The sequence below is a fragment of the Arachis duranensis genome, chromosome 2 (assembly GCF_000817695.3).
Source record: "Arachis duranensis cultivar V14167 chromosome 2, aradu.V14167.gnm2.J7QH, whole genome shotgun sequence".
Lineage (NCBI taxonomy): Eukaryota > Viridiplantae > Streptophyta > Magnoliopsida > Fabales > Fabaceae > Arachis > Arachis duranensis.
Genome location: NC_029773.3, coordinates 34,789,503 through 34,800,095, shown reverse-complemented (window position 1 = coordinate 34,800,095; position 10,593 = coordinate 34,789,503). Strand labels below are relative to the sequence as shown.

At 40.5% G+C, this 10,593-nt stretch overlaps 1 non-coding gene across 1 annotated transcript; it reads right to left on the bottom strand.

Annotated features, from left to right (window-relative positions):
- Window positions 1–288: 288 nt before the first annotated feature.
- On the bottom strand, window positions 289–395 carry LOC127745145 (small nucleolar RNA R71). Its single transcript, XR_008006341.1, has one exon. It is a non-coding gene; the product is annotated as a small nucleolar RNA R71 (small nucleolar RNA).
- Window positions 396–10,593: the final 10,198 nt, after the last annotated feature.

Below are 10,593 nucleotides of genomic sequence, written 5' to 3'. Positions count from 1 at the left end.
GCATTCAAAAGCCAACTATCAATGCTAATAACTTCAAATTGAAGCCCCAGCTCATAACTCTAGTACAGAACAACTGTTCTTTTGGAGGGAGTACCCAAGAGGACCCTAATGAGCATCTCACTAAATTCCAAAGGATATGTGACACAGTTAAATATAATACTGTTTCCATTTTCTTTGAAGGACAAAGCATCAAAATGGCTGGAATCGTTTCCCGAGGAAAGCTTGACAACCTGGGAGGACGTGGTGAATAGATTCTTAACAAGGTTCTACCCTCCACAAAAAGTTAACAGGCTCAAGACTGAAGTGCAGACATTCAGACAACAAGATGGTGAGACTATTTATGAAGCCTGGGAGAGGTTCAAGGATTTGATAAGGAAATGCCCCCTAATATGTTTAATGAGTGGGTGCAACTTCATATCTTCTATGAAGGGCTGAATTGTGAATCAAAGAAAGAAGTAGACCACTCATTTGGAGGTTCCCTAAACAAGAAGAAGACCATTGAAGAAGCCATTGATGTGATAGAAACAGTGGCTGACAATGAGTATTTTTACGCCTCAGATAGGAGCAACAACAGGGGAGTCTTGGAATTAAACCAAATGGATGCAATCCTGGCCCAAAACAAAATGATCACCAAGCAAGTCGCTGAATTGACTAAGCAAATGGAGAAAAATCAGGCTATAGCTATCCACACTCAACCATCACCTCAAGGAGAGTTGAAAACTGAAGAAGGAGTTAACTGGGAGGAAGCTAATTACCTTAGAAACTCATCTAGGCAGGCTAATGATCCATATTCTAAAACATATAACTCTGGTTGGAGAAACCACCCAAATTTTGGGTGGAGGAACCAACAAAATCAAGACCAAGACCACAGACCACACAATCGAACCCATTATAACAACTCCACTCTCCAAAATTCCAACCAAAGACCATACCAGACCACACAAAACACTTATTCGCATCCACATTACCAAAGTCACAACAACCACTCTCAACACCCCAATTTCAACTAACCACCACCACATGATGATGACAGAATGGCTAGGATGGAAGTTATGCTTGCAAACCTTTGCAAGGAGTTTGACGACATGAAAAAATTCAAGGAGGAAGTAATATCCAATCAGCAAAATCAAGATGCTGCCACTCAGAAACTGGAAGCACAAGTTGGATACCTGTCCAAACAAGCCCCTGACTATACAAGCCCCTGACTATAGTTCTAGTAATGCCACCAAGACAACTTCAAGAGAGGAATGCAAAGCTATTACCCTCAGGAGTGGAAGGGAATTGAAAGAGAAGTCAAGGGAGACAGCAGAGGAGAAAGTGGAAGTTAGTTCGAATGACAAGGAAGAAGCACAAACACCTACACCCAGCTCATTAGAAGAAAAAGAAATTCTAAAGCCATATGTCCGAAAGGCTCCTTACCCTCAACGCCTAATAAAGAATGTAAAGGACAACCAATTCTCAAAATTTTTGGAGATTTTCAAGAAACTTTAGATCAACATTCCATTTGCAGAAGCATTAGAACAAATGCCACTTTATGCTAAGTTTCTGAAGGAATTGATAACCAAGAAGAGAAGTTGGAGGAATGATGAAACTGTGATATTAACTGAGGAATGTAGTGCTATCATCCAACACAAGTTGCCTCAAAAATTGAAGGACCCAGGAAGCTTTCAAATTCCATGTATCATAGGGGAAATAACAGTTGAAAAAGCCCTATGTGATTTGGGAGCCAGTATAAATTTGATGTCCTTAACAATGATGAAAAAATGAAGATTGAGGAAGCTAAACCAACAAGAATGGCCCTCCAATTAGCAGATCGGTCATTCAAATTCCCTCATGGAATAGGAGAGGACTTGTTAGTGAAAGTGGGAGACTTCATCTTCCCTACTGACTTTATGGTATTGGATATGGAGGAAGAAGCTAAGGCTTCAAAAATTTTGGGGAGGCCATTTTTAGCTACTACTGGAGCCATCATTGACGTCCAAAAGGGTGAACTTACCCTTAGGCTACATGATGAGAGAATGGTATTCAATGTATTCAAAGCTATGAGCTATCCACCTGAGTCACTAGGAAAGTGTATGAGATTGGATGCAGTAGAAATTGTGGTGCAAGAAACGTTTGAAGAAGCACTTGAAGGATTGACAGAGGGTGATTCTATGTTAAATGATGAGATTGCTGATGTCAACTCAGCTGAAATGCCTATTCCAAGCATATTGGAGGATAGGAAAAAGGAGAAAGAAGCACCCAAACCGGAGCTGAAAGCACTGCCTCCTACTCTCAAGTATGCATACTTGGGAAGTGATGGAAGTCACCCAGTGATCATCAATTCTGCCCTTAGTCAAGAACAAGAAGAGGAATTAATCAAGGTGTTGTAAAAGCACCAAGATGCCATTTGATGGACCCTTGCTGACTTAAAAGGGATAAGCTCATCCATATGCATGCATAAGATCTTGCTAGAAGATGATTCCAAACCCTCCATTCAAGCCCAAAGGAGATTGAATCCTATCATGAAAGAAGTAGTCCAACAAGAGGTGATGAAGCTATGGCAGGCAGGAGTCATTTATCCCATTTTCGACAGCCCATGGGTGAGTCCTGTCCATGTGGTTCCAAAGAAAAGAGGGATCACAGTTGTGGCCAATGAGAAGAACGAACTCATCCCCAAAAGAACAATGACAGGCTGGAGGATGTGCATTGACTATAGGAAACTCAATGAGGCAACCAGAAAAGATCATTTTCCACTCCCTTTTATGGACCAGATGCTGGAGAGATTGGCAGGACATGCATATTATTGTTTTCTTAATAGATATTCGGGTTATAATCAAATAGTGGTTGATCCAAGAGATCAAGAAAAAATATCATTCACCTGTCCATATGGAGTTTTTGCTTACAGGCGCATGCCTTTTGGATTGTGCAATGCCCCTGCAATTTTTCAAAGATGCATGTTGTCTATTTTCTTAGACATGATTGAAAAATTCATTGAAGTTTTCATGGACGACTTTTCAATTTTTGGAGATTCCTTTCCCAATTGCCTTAATCATCTTGCCTTAGTGTTAAAAAGGTGCCAAGAGACAAACCTAGTTTTAAACTGGGAGAAATGCCATTTTATGGTAACATAGGGGATTCTCCTTGGCCACAAAATTTCAAAAAAGGCATAGAAGTAGACAAAGATAAGGTGGAATTAATTGAGAAATTACCTCCACCTAGTAATGTCAAGACAATTAGGAGTTTTTTAGGCCATGCTGGATTTTACAGAAGATTTATCAGAGATTTTTCCAAAATTGTGAAGCCTTTGAGCAACTTATTAGTCTCTGATACACCTTTTGTATTTGATAAAAAATGCACACTAGCACTTGAAACACTGAAAAGAGAGCTTTCCTTAGCATCTATCATTGCCCCACTTGATTGGAATTTGCCTTTTAAACTGATTTGTGATGCATCAGACTTTGCTGTTGGGGTAGTGCTTGGATAGAAGAAAGGCAATTTAGTGCATGTCATATATCATGCCAGCAAGGTTTTGAATGAAACTCAAAGGAATTCTACCACTATTGAGAAAAAACAACTAGCAATAGTGTTTGTATTTGACAAGTTTAGATCATATCTTATTGGATCTAAAGTTATTATTTTCGCTGATCATGCAGAACTAAAATATTTACTTGCAAAACAAGAGTGAAAACCAAGATTGATAAGGTGGATTTTGCTATTGCAGGAATTCAACATTGAGATTAAAAACAAGAAGGGAGTGGAGAACAAAGTAGCAGATCATTTGTCCTGAATTCCTTGTGAAGAAGGTAGTACCCATAAATCAAGTGTCAATGAATTCTTCCCTGATGAGCAATTAATGCTAGTTTATAAGGCACCCTGGTTCGCAGACATTGCTAATCTTAAGGCTACTGGGGAATTTCCTTCAATGATCAACAAGCATCAGAAGAGGAAACTTATCAATAATGCTCAGATGGATTGCTCAGAAGATGTATTTCAGAGGAGGAAGGAAGGGAAGTTTTATGGAAATGTCATGGTTCTTGCTATGGAGGCCATTTTGGAGGAAAAAGAACCGCAGCAAAAGTCTTGCAGTGCAGATTCTTTTGGCCCACCATCTTCAAAGATGCAAGAGAGCTAGTGAAGAATTGTAATGAGTGTTAGCGGCTGGAAATTTGCCCAAGAAAAATGAGATGCCACAACAATTCATCTTGGAACTTGAGCTGTATGATGTATGGGGGACTGATTTCATGGGACCTTTCCCAACTTCATACTCAAACACCTACATCCTGGTGGTAGTGGACTGTGTGTCCAAATAGGTGGAGGCCATTGCAACCCCTACAAATGATAACAAGATGGTCCTGAACTTCCTCAGAAAGAATATCTTTAGCCGTTTTGGAGTTCCTAGAGCACTCATCAGTGATGGAGGAAGCCATTTTTGCAACAAGCCACTAGAGACCCTCCTCCTGAGGTATGGAGTGAAGCACAAAGTTGCCATACCCTATCACCTTGAAACAGGTGGTCAGACAGAGGTATCCAACAGAGAGCTAAAAAAGATCCTGGAAAAGACGGTGGGAGCTTCAAGAAAAGACAAGTCAAAAAAGCTGGATGATGCTCTTTGGGCATACAGGACAGCCTTTAAAACACCAATTGGCATGTCTCCATATCAACCGGTGTATAGTAAGGCCTGCCACCTACCATTAGAGCTTGAACACAAGGCTTTCTGGCTCTCAAAGAGTTGAATTTTGATAGCAAAGCTGCCAATGAAAGGAGGTTGTTGCAACTGCAAGAATTGGAAGAATTTAGATCACAAGCCTATGAAAATGCCAAAATGTACAAGGAAAAGGCAAAGGAGAGACATGACCTCAAGATGGCACCAAGAAGCTTTGAGGAAGGACAGAGAGGGCTACTTTACAACTCCAGACTCAAACTTTTCCCTGAAAAATTATGATCAAGGTGGTCAGGTCCATTTCTTGTAAATTGGAAATTGCATAAAGCTAAATTGAACTCTGAAAGTGTATTAAAGAGAGAGACTTCTATTCTAATTTTACTCCAACTCCTATTGCTCCCTAGCAGAGCCAGCCTCTTCACTGAAATCAAACTGATGCCTTTATATAGGCTTTACAAAATTGAAATAAAAAACAAATTACAATTAAATGAAATTCCTATTATAACTATCTCTTGTGCCTTTGAGTGATGATAATGGACTTTGCTTGCTTTGGATTTGAAGAGTGAATCTGGATGGCTTGGTTTAAGTGGCATGGATCAGGGTGCATTTGGTTTAAAATGGGTTGGAGCCATGCTCCAGTAGAGCGCTCCGTTGAGTTAATGAGTGTTGCGCATTTGGAGTCTCTTTTCCATTGAGCTCTTTCCACACATATGTCCATAAGGACTTGGTCAAACCTTTGATTAAAGTTGACCCTTCTAGTGTAGGGGCATTCATCTCCTTGCATCATGGTTAAGTTGAACGCCAACCTCACATTTTCCGGACTAAAATCTAAGTATTTCGCCCGAACCATTGTAAGATAATTCTTTGGACTCGGGTTCATACTTTGATCATGGTTCCTAGTGATCCATGCATTGGCATAGAACTCTTGAACCATTAAAATTCTGACTTGTTGAATGGGGTTGGTTAGAACTTTCCAACCTCTTCTTTGGATCTCATGTCGGATCTCCGGATACTCATTTTTCTTGAGCTTGAAAGGGACCTCAGGGATCACTTTCTTCTTGGCCACAACATCATAGAAGTGGTCTTGATGGGCTTTGGAGATGAATCTTTCCATTTCCCATTACTCGGAGGTGGAAGCTTTTGTCTTCCCTTTCCCTTTTCTAGAGGATTCTCCGGCCTTGGGTGCATCAATTGTTATGGAAAAACAAAAAGCTTATACTTTTACCACACCAAACTTAAAATATTGCTCGCCCTCGAGCAAGAGAAGAAAAAAGAAAAGAAGAAGAAGAAGAAAAGATGGAGGAGAAGGGGAGGTGTAGGTTTCGGCCAAGGTATAGAAGAGGGGGTTGTGTTGTGTGAAAATGAAGTAGAATGGAGGGGTTTATATAGGGAAAGGGGAGAGGGTAGGTTCGGCCATTTAGGGTGGGTTTGGGTGGGAAAGAATTTTGAATTTTGAAGGTAGGTGGGGTTTATGGGGAGGAGTGGATGGATGTGAGTGGTGAAGGGGGTAATTGGAAAGAGAGATTGAGGTGATTGGTGAAGGGTTTTTGGGAAAGTGTGTTATAGGATTATGAGGTAAGGTGGCAATATGTTAGGTGGGGATCCTGTGGGGTCCACAGATCCTGAGATGATCCTGTGGGGTCCACAGATCCTGAGGTGTCAAGGATTTACATCCCTGCACCAATTAGGCATGTAAAATGCTTTAGCATACCATTCTGGCGTTTAAACGCCGAAGTGGTGCACGTTCTGGGCGTTCAATGCCCATGTGTAGCCTGTTTCTGGCGTTGAACGCCAGTTCCATGCTTGTTTCTGGCGTTCAGCGCCAGATCCATGCTCTGTTCTGGCGTTGAACGCCAGCCAGATGCACCTTACTGGCGTTTAAACGCCAGTAAGTCCTTCCTCCAGTGTGTGATTTTTCTTTTGCTGTTTTTGATTCTATTTTTAATTTTTGTATTTTTTTTGTGACTCCACATGATCATAGACCTAATAAAACACAAAATAACAATAGAATAAAAATAAAATTAGATAAATAAAAATTGGGTTGCCTCCCAACAAGCGCTCTTTTAATGTCACTAGCTTGACAGTGGGCTCTCATGGAGCCTTAGAAAAGTTCAAAGCATGATGAAGGTTTCCCAACACCAAACTTAGAGTTTGAATGTGGGGTCTTCTCAACACCAAACTTAAAGTTTGGTTGTGGCCTCCCAACACCAAACTTAGAGTTTGATTGTGGGGGCTCTTTTTGACTCTGTACTGAGAGAAGCTCTGCATGCTTACTCACTTTTGTTGCAGAGGGATGGCCGTGTGCCTTAAACACAAGTTAGTCCCCATTCAATTGAAGGACTAATTCTCCTCTGTTAACATCTATTACAGCGCTTGCTGTGGCTAGGAAAGGTCTTCCAAGGATGATGCATTCATCCTCTTCCTTCCTAGTGTCTAGGATTATGAAATCAGCAGGGATGTAAAGGCCTTCAACCTTTACTAATATGTCCTCTACTAATCCATAAGCTTGTCTTACTGACTTGTCTGCCAATTGTAATGAGAATAAGGCAGGCTGTACCTCAATAATTCCTAGTTTCTCCATTACCGAGAGTGGCATAAGATTTATGCCTAACTCCAGGTCACATAGAGCTTTTTCAAAGGTCATGGTACCTATGGTACAGGGTATTAAGAATTTCCCAGGATCTTGATTCTTTTGAGGAAGAGTTTGCTGAACCATGTATCTAGTTCACTAATGAGCAAGGGAGGTTCACCTTCCCAAGTCTCATTACCAAACAACTTGGCATTCAACTTCATGATAGCTCCTAGATATTGAGCAACTTGCTCTCCAATCATATCTTCATGCTCTTCTGAGGAAGAATAGTCTTCAGAGCTCATGAATGGCAGAAGGAGATTTAGTGGAATCTCTATGGTCTCTATATGAGCCTCAGATTCCTTTAGGTCCTCAATAGGGAACTCCTTCTTTCTTGAGAGACGTCCCAGGAGATCTTCCTCACTAGGATTTTCGTCCTTCTCCTCCCTTGTGCATTCGGCCATATTGATTACATCAATGGCCTTGCACTCTCCCTTTAGATTCTCTTCTGTATTGCTTGAGAGAATACTGGGAGGAATTTCAATGATTTTCTTACTCAGCTGGCCCACTTGTGCCTCCAAATTTCTAATGGAGGATCTTGTTTCACTCATGAAACTTAAAGTGGCCTTAGACAGATCAGAGACTATGTTTGATAAGTTAGAGGGGCTTTATTAAGAATTCTCTGTCTGTTGCTGAGAAGATGATGGAAAAGGCTTGTTATTGCTTAGCCTGTTTCTTCCACCATTATTAAAGCCTTGTGGAGGCTTTTCTTGATCCTTCCATGAGAAATTTGGATGATTTATCCATGATAAATTATAGGTGTTTCCATAAAGTTCACCCATGTAATTAACCTCTGCCATTGCAGGGTTCTTAGGATTATAAGCTTCTTCAGAAGCTGCCTCTTTAGAACTATTGGATGCATTTTGCCATCCATTCAGACTTTGAGAGATCATGTTGACTTGCTGAGTCAACACTTTGTTCTGAGCCAATATGGTATTCAGAGCATCAATTTCAAGAACTCCCTGCCTCTGAGGCGTCCCATTATTCACGGAATTCCTCTTAGAAGTGTACATGAATTGGTTATTTGCAACCATGTCAATAAGTTCTTGAGCTTGTGCAGGTGTTTTCTTTATGTGAATGGATCCACCTGCAAAATGGTCCAATGACATTTTGGAAAACTCAGATAGACCATAATGGAATATATCTAATATGGTCCATTCTGAAAACATGTTAGAAGGACACTTTTTGGTCATCTACTTGTATCTTTCCCAAGCTTCATAGAGGGATTCACCATATTTTTATTTGAAGGTCTGAACATCCACTCTAAGCTTGCTCAGCTTTTGAGGAGGAAAGAATTTATCCAAGAAGGCTATGACCAGCTTATCCCAGGAGTCCAGGCTATCTTTAGGTTGTGAGTCCAACCATGTTCTAGCTCTGTCTCTTACACCAAAAGGGAAAAGCATGAGCCTATAGACTTCAGGATCTACTCCATTCGTCTTTACAGTCTCACAAATCTGCAAGATCTCAGTTAAAAGCTGGTAAGGATCTTCAGATGGAAGTCCATGAAACTTGCAGTTCTGTTGCATTATAGCAACTAATTGAGGTTTCAGCTCAAAATTGTTTGCTCCAATGGCCAGAATGGAGATGCTTCTTCCATCAAATTTGGACGTTGGTTTAGTGAAATCACGTAGCATTCTCCTTGTATTGTTGTTGTTGGGTTCGGCTGCCATCTCCTTCTCTTGTTTGAAAATGTCAGAAAGGTTGTCTCTGGATTGTTGTAATTTAGCTTCTTTTAGTTTCCTCTTCAGAGTCCTTTCAGGTTCAGGATCAGCTTCAACAAGAATGCCTTTTTCCTTGTTCTTGCTCATATAGGGAAGAAGAGAACAAGAAAAGTAAGATGAATCCTCTATGTCACAGTAAAGAGGTTCCTTATTGTTAGTAGAAGAAGAAAGGAATAAAAGTGGAGAATCCAATCACAAGGGTGAGGATAAAGGCAGTGATTGGAGATGAAGAGAGGTGAAGAGAAGTGTTAGTAAATAAATAAATAAATAGAAGAAGAGGAGAGATAGAAATTTTCGAAAATAATTTTGAAAAAGTAGTTAGTGATTTTCGAAAATTAAAGATAAGATATAATTAAAATTAAAATTTAAAACAATTAATTAATTAAAAAGAATTTTTGAAAAAGGGATGAGATATTTTTGAAAATTAGAGAGGGAAAAGTAGTTAGCTGGTTTTGAAAAAGATAAGGAACAAAAAAAAAAGTCAAATAGTTAGTTGAAAAAGATATTAAAGTCAAATTTGAAAAGATAAAAAGATAAGAAGTTAGATAAGATATTTTGAAATCAAATTTTTAAAAAAGATAAAATTTTGAAAAAGATATGATAAAAAGATAAGATTTAATTTTTAAATTTAAAATTAATTACTTAACTAACAAGAAACTAAAAGATAAGATTCTAGAATTTAATGATTGAACCTGTTCATACCCTGACCGAGCTCCTCCAACTCGGTACATTCATAAAAGGTCCGACCTCGCCCTAAGGCTCACACCTACAGGTCGGACCTCGGACAAATAAAGCAAGGAAGGCCCATCAAAAGGAACGCAGCCCAAAACCTAAAGGCCGAAAAGGCCTAGAAAAGGCGGTTCCACAAAGATAGAGATAAAACTCCCAAAGATAAGATAAGATAAGAATATCTTATCCAGGGAAGATCACGGCCAACTACTATAAATACACTGGAGCACCCAGGTATGGCATTCATCCCACATTCTACACATATCTGCTTGAACCCATGCTAACTTAAGCATCGGAGTGTCATTGCAGGTACAACCACCAACCACTCCGCATATCAAGCTCGGGTCCCTGAACCCCCACCTCGGGCCTCTCCAGACGATCGAGCTACACGTTTCAGGTAACCCTCGGAACATTGGCGCCGTTGCCGGGGACCCTAGAAGTTATCCCTCTACCATGGCGGACAACCCCCACAACGATGACCGCGCTGCATCTGAACAAGAGGATGAAATTGACACCGGAGAACGACCGGACAGCCCTCTATCACCACGCACTCCAGGAGGAAACAAACAGAATCGCCCAAAGACATCACTCCCGAATAAAGATCCACAAACTTCCGAAAAAGAGAAGAGCTCAGAAATTCTAGAAGCAGTCCGGGCACAACAAAACCGGCTGAAACAACTCGAAGAGGACATAAAAAAGCAGAAAGAAACTGAACAAGATCTGAGAAGGGAGACTCGAAAACGCAGAGAATTAGAAGAAAAACTGCGGAAAATAGAGGCCAACCTGAAAAACCGGACAGAACGCGGCACCACCCCCGAAGGTAACCATGATCCCTTCACGCAAGAGATCATGAAGGAGAAGGTACCGCAAAA